The sequence below is a fragment of the Neolamprologus multifasciatus genome, chromosome 20, assembly GCF_963576455.1.
Source record: "Neolamprologus multifasciatus chromosome 20, fNeoMul1.2, whole genome shotgun sequence".
NCBI lineage: Eukaryota > Metazoa > Chordata > Actinopteri > Cichliformes > Cichlidae > Neolamprologus > Neolamprologus multifasciatus.
In genome coordinates, this window is record NC_140458.1 from 8,650,655 (window position 1) to 8,662,120 (window position 11,466).

At 38.5% G+C, this 11,466-nt stretch overlaps 1 long non-coding RNA gene across 1 annotated transcript; it reads right to left on the bottom strand.

Annotated features, from left to right (window-relative positions):
* Positions 1-4,597: 4,597 nt before the first annotated feature.
* Positions 4,598-11,455, bottom strand: LOC146494360 (uncharacterized). The gene is made up of 2 exons (XR_014871614.1): positions 9,528-11,455; positions 4,598-9,089 (listed from the first exon to the last, which is right to left on the bottom strand). It is a non-coding gene; the product is annotated as an uncharacterized LOC146494360 (long non-coding RNA).
* Between the last annotated feature and the right edge of the window lie 11 nt (positions 11,456-11,466).

Consider the following 11,466-nt stretch of genomic DNA (forward strand, 5'->3'; position numbering starts at 1 on the left):
TTTACACATCAGAGATCACAGTGACTAACTATTCTAAAAACCTGATTTTTAAAATGTAATAATCATTAAACCCTGATAACGCTGATTTCTATTGCTTCATCATGAAACAAATTTTACAATAAACATTTATGATCCCCAGTTATATTTATCTTTGAAGCCAGACAATAAAGACCTGAATGATCCGTAAACACGGAGTCTAACCAGATGCTGACGTCAATAATTTAATATCATTTTTTGGATTGTGGTTATATTACATACATACATAGAGTATTTTTACTGTTTATTTATTAGTATTTATTGTTTATCAAAGGGTCTGAATCCTCTACCAAAAAAAATATTGTGCTGAATGATCGCAGTGCGGAAACCGGCGAGATTGCCTCAGTTTTCTGTCTGACAGTAATGATAACATTCGGTGGTTCTGCGATCTCATTGGTAGGTGACAGAGATGGTGGGGTGTGGACAACCAGGAGGAAAACATAAAATCTGATGTTTTATTTTTACGGAAATTCAATTTTGAAACTTTTTAATTATCAATAATTGATCAACATTTTTATCTTCTGAATATTCAGAGAATCCGAAGAAATCTCTGTCTGTGAGGGACAAAAGCCATGCCCTGCATTAAAAACAGACATGATTCTGTTATTTAATCATTGGATGGGCTCAGGAACACTTCCAAAAGTCATTGTCTGTGAACATGGTTCATCCAGTGCAGGTTAAAGCTCTGTGATGCAAAGAAGCAATGTGGAAATCTGTTCTGGGGTTAGACAACTTGAAATCTGATGTCCTTAAAGAGGAGAGGGACCATCCAGCTTGATATCAGCGCTCAGTTCAAAAGCCTGCATCTGTGATGGTATGGAGGTGCATTAGTGCCCATGCAATTAGCAGCTTGCACATCTGGAAAGGTTTCAGAGCAACATAAATCCAGATGACATCTTTTTCAGGGAAGGCCTTGCATATTTCATATTTTAGTTATTGCAACAGCTTGTTTTTTTAGTATAAGAGTAGAATAAGCTGCTAGAATCCTCTATCAGACAAGACAGACTATTTTTCCCTTAAAAGTCCAGCAGCTCAGTTCCCAGATGTTTACAGAGTGTTGTTAAAAGAAGACTGGATGCCACACAGTGGTAAACATGGCCATGTTCTAACTTTTTTTTAAATGTGATGTTGCCATTAAACTCAGAATGAAATTCAGAATGTGTTTACCATTCAGCCAATTTCCTCTAGTCTGATACAGGAACAGCATATCTAAATCTATTATTATTGTCATTTGCTAAAATTCCAATCTAAGATTCCACACAAATAAATATCTTTGCAGAATTACATACTGCTGAAAAAGCTGCAAGGACTTTATAAAACCCTATAAGATGCCACCATTGTGGCAGCAGCTTTCCAACTAGTGGCATGAATGTGGTCATTTCAGAGTCCTTGAGCCTGATTAATTCCCTTGATAAAAGTATCTATCTGTTTATACTTGTTTTTATACTCCAAAGTCCATACTTCAGATTATGTGTAATCTTTCTAAATCTGATAAATACTTGTCCAGACCACCAAGCACAAAGCAAACACGTGGACCTACACAGTGACATGATGCTTATTTTTAGGTATTTTATCAGACTACTTAACAAAGACGTGAAATGTGCCTAAGCCCTGCTTTATAATTGTGCACGCATTTCCTATCGACGCCTGTCTGAAGTCTTTGTGTTTGGGGGACATTTCCTCCTCTCACAGCAGGGGGAGAAGCTTGGTGATAGAAGCAGCTCCTTATGTGAAGGTAAATTGAATTCATTAACAGGAAGCAGCTGGGACAAAGACAGCAGCAGCTTTAGCCACAGGGAAACACAATAGGTTCACCGACCCGAGGTACACCTGATCAGTGTCTTTCGCAGAGTGACATCTCTAAGCTCTTTACTGGTTTATCCTGAAGGGGGAGCCAAAAAACCAGCTAAGAGAAACAAAGTAGTCTTACAAAAATGACGAAACGAAATAATAAAGCGACAAAACGCATATGCAAAAAAAAGACACAAATGAAAGTGATGTTAACAAAGATTTTTTTAAAAATTGATAAGAGGAGAGAAAATACACATTGAGATTCAGAGGTCTGAAAATGCACAAAAAGGAAGTAACCAGAAAGTCTGAGGAAGTTATTTAGTAACATCCTGACATGTAAAATAAGGAATGAATATTGAAGGATGTGCACTATTTATAGACCAACTGTCAAACTGAAGCAGATTAGTAGTGCTAACTACATTAGCTCCTTTGTTTAAGGGGTCAGGTTTCCCTGAGTTGTATCTTTCCAGTGAAGTGGGATTCAGATATTTGATCTGCCCATCAGAGGTTTGTTCAGCTGAATCAGCTTGCAGCCATTGTTTAGCTGCTATAGATCTGGCTGAGCCTTCTTCCAGCAGAACAATGCTTATTTAGCAGCACTGTGATAGTGGAAAACAGACTGAAAGTTTCTAATGAGACAGCACTCCGAGGGACCAAGATCAAATTTATCCAAAAAGCATCATCAGGCGGATCCAAAGCAACAAAACTGTCAGAAGAATTGAGCTGAAAGATAGAAACGTGTCATTAGTAGAGCAAAGAAAGGATGGTTATTAGTGGGGTTGTGTCTAGTCTAGCCTCTAAGCTTCTACTCGGGAAGGGAAATGTGAATGGATGGATGATTGGATGATTGGTTGATTGGAGGTTTGGTTGGATATATTGATGAATGGTTGGTTGGAAGATAGATAGACAGACAGATCTATGGATGGATGGATGTGGTTCAGCAGGATTGGTTTGGTTTGTCTTTTCTCTCTCCCCTTTTCTACCCTTCCCTAATAATTATTTCTGAGGCGGAGTTGCTGGGCTGGCACTTTGTGTAATCTCCAACCTGGGGTGGAGTTCTTCAATGTGAGTCATCCTTCACACACCTGTTTGCCACAGACTCAGGCTGTGAGTATATCAAGGACAAGTGGTGCCACAGTTCTCTGTGAGACTGTCCCCATCAATATGGTGACAATCAGACCACATTGCCTAGAATCTGTTTAGGAAGTCCTTGCCTACTTATCTGTAGTTTCTGTGATATTCTACTTGCCTGTTTGGAAAGTCTTTTCCCTGGATCCTGTGCACGTCTCCTGTAACTCTTCTACCCTCTGGCACCACCCACAATAGTTTTTACCTGTGTTTAACTATTTTTAGATACTAAAGTAGATCGGAACCATATGGGTTAAAAGTTATAAAGCTGTGATATAAACTACATGTTTGGCTTATATTTATTTTTTATTTTTATATGCTTGATTTTGTTTTTGTTGCTCAAAGTGAAATGTTGATTTAGATTTGCGCAGATCTGAGATCATTTTTGACTAATTTTCACATTATCACTTACTGGGCTTTACTGTTTAGTGTCTAGAAATCTGCGTAACATTTAAGCTGCATACTTGTCTGCAAGTACCAATAGCTTGTTCTTGCTGTTGCTCAGTTGTGGGAAACTGTAACCTGCTTATCACAACAGTCTGAAGTGTCTGCCAAGCACATCCCACAAGCCACAAGAATTAACACAAGTCTAGAATGTACCATTTTCACTTCCTTTTTCACACTGTGTTGTACACAGATCTTAGAAGCTTTCTCTCGTTGTCACGTCCTGGGATTTTTTTAAATTTATTTTTTTATGTCGTAGTTTCAGTTCCTGTTTTGATATCCATTCTCGTGTTTCTATATTCTTTTTTTCCTTCCTCTCTCTGCGATGTCTTTCTGTTATTTGGTGTTTTGCTTTCAGTGTTTTGGCCTCGTTGTCTGTGTCTACCATCTGTTTCTCTGATTGTTCCCACCTGTGTCTCATTCTTTTTCACTTTTCATTTCTCTACTTTGTGCCTCGTTGTCATCTGGAAATCTGCTGAAGGATGCAGAAGGTGAAAGTAACATCCCATTCTTAATCCATAGAGTTTAATATGATGTTGGCCCACCCTTTGCAGCTATTACAGCTTCAAATCTCCTGTGAAGGTTTTCCACAATGATGACCTGGATGACTGAGAACTTCACAGACAAAGTTTAGGAGTGTGTTCTCGAAGTCTCAAATTCATCCCAAAGGTGTTATATCATGTTGAGGTGTTCCTTTCACACCATAATCCCCCCCCTCCACCAAACTTTACACTTGGGACAATGGAGTCGGACAAGTACCGTTCTCATGGCAACCACCAAACCCAGACTCGTCCACTGGATTGACAGACAGAGAAGCGGACATGTCTCCACAGCTCTATAGTCCAGCAGCGGCGAGCTTTGCATTGCGTTTAGTCATGCAAGGCTTGGATGCAGCTGCTCGGCATGAAAACTTGTTCCAGGAAGCTCCCTATGCACTGTTTTTGAGCATGAAGAAGGCACTCTTTTTTTCTCCCCACCTCTCATTCTGGAGTCAAGTTTGTGTGTGGTCACATCTTTGCCTTTTTTCAAAGCACCTCTCATAACCAATGAAGCAGACCAGATTCAAAACGTAGTACTCAGATTCGGTGAGTTTATTTACAGTGCTCCTAGAAATTAACTACTTACAAAATGCAGATGAAGCCACAAATCTCCAATCTCTATTTACAAGGTCCTTTGGAGAAAAAAGTCTATCGATGAGCTCCAATCTCTCTTCGACCTCTCTCTCACTCTCCCACCAAGATAATGACAGTTTTTCTGCAAAGCAGAGAGGAACAGGTAAGTAATCTGGAGTTCAGGATTACGGATTAGATTATTATATAACTTTTATTCTTTTTCTTTTTTAATGCTAGTTAAGTATTTGCATATTGTCTGTCCTTTGTCTTTACTGCACAATGAGCTAGAATGACTGCCTCCGGGTTGTACAATAAAGGCCCCTTTAACTTTAGTGGATTCGGTTTTCTTTGGATCAGATATTCCCAAAGACAGTTTGAAATGAAAGTCAGAGTTTATGTGGGCCACATAAATGCTGATCACGACTCAGCATTTCCTCCTTTTTGTTTTCACTGATTTCATTGAGTTCATTTTTGAGTTTTCTGTTCCACTTCTACTTTTTTTCTTAAAGCTTTCTTTTTGCCAGCTGAAGGCCATTACTCCATTTTACCCATTTTCCTGTCAACGACAGCATATAAACTGCATATAAGATCAAATATAATAAGAATAACATGTAACTCAAGAGTGTGCTTTTGTTTTAAGACTTCTGCTTTCTTAATATTTAGTCATAAATCTCTTTCAAACTTTATTAGAAAGTGAATTTATCTTTATATAAATACATGTAGAAATGTGCCAGTATGGCCCAGACTTTCTGTTTTAGATGTTTGTGTTTTTTTAAATGAGCCAATCAGAGACTGGCTTTTTGTTGTGTAACAGGCCTCTTTCTTTTTCCTGAATCCTGACACTTATTTAAACTTTCAACTTTTTCATACTTCATTTATCTAAAAGTTTATTCATCTTGTCTAGAACCGGTTTCTCCGCAATAAACAGAAGCATTTGTTCTGTGTAGTAATAAGAGATGAGCTGATAGTCATCTGCTTATTTATAGTCTCCGCATAATATTTCTGCATCAGGGAGTCCCCTGCGCTTCTCTTTTGACACCTCAAAGAGTGAAGGCGGAGACTCATGACATACTTGCTCTCTTGCGCCTTCTAGACAGGAAGTGAAATTGACTTTTTTGATCCAAAAACAAGAAATGTTGCCTCTACCTTGTCCTTAAATTGAAACGTTTTTACTGTTGCTGTTGTTTTGGACCTCAAGGTCACCGCATCAGTCAGAGTACAGTGATCAACAAAGTCCATAAAAGTACAACCTCAAAGCAGCAAAGCTGATTATACATGTAATTCCCAGTTAAGTCTGTGTTTAATGAGTTCAAACGACAATATGCCAGTGCTCCCAGGGGCTGTTGTTTAAAGGTAATTCTGTTGACTTTAGTCACAATCTAATTTTAGGCCTGTCCTATATAACTTCCATGACTCCAGTTTATGACTGTGAGCGTGGTAATAACTCCTTAATTTGTTTGTTTGAATAAAGGCACATTCTGCTTGAGCAACATGGAAACGCTGTTCTCGGCATTCAGCCCATCAAATGATATTTGCAGCCATAAGTCATCCGATGATGAGCCTGTCATGAAATCCATATTTAGCCAGAGTAATGAGGAAGATATGCAGTAAGAGCAACTCATCTGATCCATTTGGGCCCTGGATCGTGACCAGCCGGGCGTCTTCTGGCTTTTTCATGTGGTTCTTTGTCATATAGGGAGAAACACATCGAGCGACCAAGGACATGTCCAAATATAGCTGTCGATGATCAAATAAAGGAAATATCTAGATATGTACTCCCAATAATGCGACACACCCAGAGTAATTACGTGTGTGTGACAAACAAAGGCAGCAGCTAACCACTCGAGTGAAGGACAAACAGACTGACAAACACATCAGGTGTCTGTGCCACCAAGGTTTTATTATTTTATTAGATTTTTGGTTCCAGCTTTTAATTTTTTAATTTTTTGGGGGGTTATTCTATTGATGAGCTTCAGTTTTGTGATATTGTTCGGCTTTTTTTATTATTGTTCTATCTCCCGCTAACTCGTCTCCGTGTTTGTGCCTTTGTCTTCCTGGTTTGTTTTGGTAATTGTTTTCATTTGTTCATCTCTTTGTACGTCCAGTCTCTTTGTCTCCAGTCTGATTTCCTGATTCTAGTAATTGTGAGATGTGGATATTTTTTGGCTCTACAAGTGGGAGAAGTCTGAAATGTTTGGGAAGCTGAGAGAGGAGAGGGCAAGGCTCAGGAAAATAGATAGGATCCATCCTCTGGGGACCGTGATTGCTCGAATAACTTCATCATACCAATCCATCCAACTGTTTGTTTGAGTCTAGACTAACTGATCAGTCACTCAGATCACTTTTGGAGCCCTTAAAATTCTAAAAAATACCGCAGAGACATTAATAAACTGCTTGAAATATTTAAAAATACACATTCAAACTGTTGGCACTTCCTAAGCGATATAAGGCTCTAAAATGAAGTGGCAAGACAAGACAATATTTTGCAGGAGTGGCCAGGGTGTGAGCGCCAGGGTGGCACAAAAACTGATGTTTCTAATTTTTGTTTTCCTGGGTGGATCCTGCAGGGATTACTCTTTTTTTTATAGTCCAACATGGAAGCTAACATCACCCTGATTCCCTCGACAAGCAACCGGTTTTTCCACGGACTTCTGAATTATTGCAGAAAACAAAGAGTTCGTGATGCTTACACGTTATCTTCACAAACCGACGCCAAATTGAAATGTAAATCAATGGCAAGAACCAAAATGCTAATGTCAGGCTGTAAATGAAATACACAGGGGTGAAATGACTTTAACATCATCAGCACTAAAGGTCCCCGATAGCTCCTGAGGTCTAGCCACTTTTTGATAAACACCCTCTAGCATCAGAATTCACAGCTGGAGTATTTTACATGCTTATGTTGCAGAGCAGTGATTCCCAATGTATGGTCCACAGCCCCCTGGTGGACCGTAAGAGGCCATTTACTATAATTTACTGGTTTTTTTTGGTTTTTTTAGTTAAGTGAAATTCTTGCTATTTCTTTTTTCCCCGAGATGTCACCACAGCATGTGGAAATTGTCACAGATTTTAGCCTGCACGCCCTTCCCGGGACAACCCTGCACTTTATCCAGGCTTTTGACTCCCTGAGGTTGGGTTTGTCTTAGATCTTAGGTGTTTTGAGTGACACCAATTTAAAAGTCACATCTTTTGAACTTTTAAAATCTTATAGGATAAACTGACAGGATAGAATGCACTACTAGGGTCAATCAAATGGAGAGTGAAGTGAAAGGTTTATAACAGGGATGTAAAACTAATTTTACATTGTTAGCCACATGCAACTCACTTTGACCTTACGTGGGTCAGACCAGTGAAACTCCTCTTTCTGTCAGTATAAAGAAGTTTAACCATTGAATTCCTCAAATATCTTCATATAATAAAAACAAATCTATTGCAGATAGTGAAAGAAGAGGAACTTTTCCATCATTTCTTTGTTTATCTATTACTTAGATACTTTGGTGCTTTAAAAAAAAGCTATAAAAAAACCCAACTTCAAAAATGCAGTTAAAACAAAATCTATGCCCCTCTTTACATTTTCCAAAGCCGTCCAGAGGGCTGGATTGGAGTCTTTGGCGGGCTGATTCTGGCCCACAGTCTTACATTTGACACCCCTGGTTTGCAAGTTGGTGATGAGACCTTTGCTTCAAAATAAAATGTGTTTGTTTTCATGAAATCTTTACATTATCAAAAGAAACAGAACAAATGAAACAAAGAAATAGTGTTTAAAAATGTCTCACTCTGATGTATCGTCATTGCTAAACTTAAGAAAGGACTTAAAGCTGTTGATGGGAGAATCAAGTTCACCAAATAAATGATCAAAAGATTCAAATAAATCAGTGAAACCATAAAGGAAATATTTAATTTTCCATCTGTGACAGTAGTAAATGGACAGATACATACGCATTGCTTTCTTCTCTAACTGAGCACCCAAAGCACACAAAAGCAGAAGCTGTGACTGAAGGTCCGTGTGAGCTGCAGAAGATTTTCACATTTTAAACAGTCTGAATTGAGGAATAGCTGCAGTGGAACAATATGTGAAAACGTCTTAAGCCTGTATAAACCACAGGCCTACCACAGGGAACTAGAAGTAGAAGAAGTGCTAACTCATTTCCGGGGTTTTGGATTCATTCCTGCAGCGCTCTAAAGCTGTATACCCAGAATCAGTTTTTCGGTTGTTTGTCTATGCAGGCTGCGATGAGGAAGTCATATACAAGTTAATGAGGTCTGACTGGGAAAAAAATCAAATAAAAACCAATTTCGATAAAAAATGGAATTGTTGAAAACGCTGCATTTTTTATATATGGGAACAACAGCCAATAAAAAAAGTTCAGCTAGAAAAAAATACTTGTGCTTCCTGGATGTAACTGCAGTTTTTTGTGCCCCCTCACCCTCACCTGCACCACTGGTTAGCCACTTAGGTGGCCAGACTTTAGTCTGTGGTGACTTTGGCCTCAGCCCTGCTAAAATGGCTGCACTGTTTGCACCCAAACCTCTCAGGTAAGCAAACAGAAAGGCATGGTGGGCGCCAGCTCAGCTCTCCTGGAGAAAAAAAAATCATATCAGAGGCTGTGATCAAAAGTTAAATAGGCACTGCCTTATCTGATGCCTGTTCATACTGCAAGTACATGTATATTAGCTGAGGAGAGAGTCTGCACTAAAAGGTCACATTAAACATGTTATATACACAGCCACTTTATATAGTCGAATCCCTCAGGCAACAGGCAAATAACAGCATGTGATTGGCTGCCAAAAGTACAAAAACCGGAACAGAACCAATGTGACACTTTAAATAACATTTATCTGACAAAAAAACTGTATAGCTGTCAGAAAACATGCCGTCCCTGTCACTTCAAATCTGGCACTCCAAAATGAGGAAGCACAGCAACATGAATGGCTTTTTATATCACATCACTGTGCATTATATACATCAAAGAACACGTTATTGGATTCAGCTTCAAACGTCACTTCAAAAATCACCTGCCAGACATCCGTCCGCAGTGCAGCTGTGCTACTTTTTATAATCTGGAGTCTTTCCCTCTGCTGTGCTTTCTCTTCTCTTTCAGGGAGCCAAATCTATTTTCTGGGAAGTTATGAGCTGTTCAAGATCTGCGAATATAGACAGATAAGAGACCACTGTCTGCAGCCTTAACCGTGAAAATCTGATGCTTTAAGGAGAGAAGGGTGGATGTTCATCCTCTGCTGTTTATTTGTATGCTCTAGAAAGCATGAGAAATGCTTATCAGCCATTTCTATACATACAGAGACTCTTAAAAAACAAAGATGTCATCATACGTTAAATTAATCATCTTTTAATATTAAATGTATTTCCTTATTGGTTACTGTAAATATAGTTTTCGTATGTCTGTTACAGTTTCCCAGCAGCATGAGAATAAAGTTAGTTATGCTGAATGGATGTAAATACATAGTGCAGTGTTAGTATCATGTATTAGATGTAAAACTACTGCTAATAATACTGTAAATATATTGAAGGCACTTAAAGCAGAACAGCTGCCACGGTGAGTGCTATTTATATTATATTATCAGGGGGTTTCCCCGCCAGAGCCGAAATATGAAAACACTTTTGTTGTTTAGGATTAACTCTACAATTACAGGCATTTCCTGTAACCTAACATAACCTTTAGCCAGAAATAAAAGAAAAATGCACAGATTTATGTCAAATAAGTAAACCAGACATACTGCCCTTAATGTACAGGGAAGGTAGGAAGCAAATAAAATGGTAAATTAATTACAGTCTGCATATATTCATCAGTGCCTGAGTATAAAGTGCAGCTGAATGAATGTACAAGGTGACAAGGTGGCAAATTTACAGTTATTGGAGTAAACTTTGCACTAAGAGTGCATCCCGGGAAGGGACCCTGAGGTAAGCCTGAGGGTCCATCCATGAGAAACACAAAAAATGATATGTAGACATGTATATATTTTTATCACAACATAATGATAGGCTTATATATATGAAATATATACGTGTTGAATATGAAAGGACTTAAAGGAGGAGGCGGCATGCAGACAGACACAGAAAACAGGAAATTGGAGATTGTAACAGTAAAACGGCATAGGAGTGATCATATATGGTGCACATACAGAACATGGGTCATACAGAGGTCAGAGGGTGCCTTAAGAGGTGGTGCCTTGGAACAGACATGAGAGCCACTTTTTTTTCAGGTACTCGCTCAGTCCAAAGTCATGAATATTATGTTACCTGGTAATTCTAAATTGGTCAGGGATGTGAGGTAGATAAAATGCTCGAAGTGTATAGAACAAAGCGATGTAGTTAAAAGCGCTTTGAATGATCAGTAAGACGAAAAAAGTAAACTGTGAGTCTTTCTGTCCTTTACACTTGTGAGCACAAGGACCTACAATGTAAGACATAATGCAAAAACAAACAAATCCATTTACTCTGAAGTGTGACTAAAAGAGAGCTCAAAAGTGGGGATTATAATGGTACCTGAAGTCCCACACACTCGTTTCCTACCACTGCTTTAAATGTACAGAGAAATTTGCAATAAGCATTAATTAAGTGTTAATTGATGTTTAACTAATATTGATAATTATAAAGGGTAGTTATGAGTATTGTTTTATGACAACGAAGGGAGGGCGGAAGGGAGGATACATTCAAAATTTGTTGCAGACATGTAATGTAAGAATTCATTGGCCCTGGTCAAATGTGATCTAAACCATAAGTGAAGGCACATAGAATATGAATAGTTTGTTAGAGTTAAATGAAGAGGAAAACAACTTAAAGTGGTTCATAAACTGAATAAATGAAGGATATTTTCCATTTACACCATTACATATAATATTTACTCATCGAGTCCGAAGCAGAAGAGTTTAAGTCCGTACACAAGATTATATGATAAATGCCAAATTGTGTAATGTTATTTACCTTAAGCTTTAT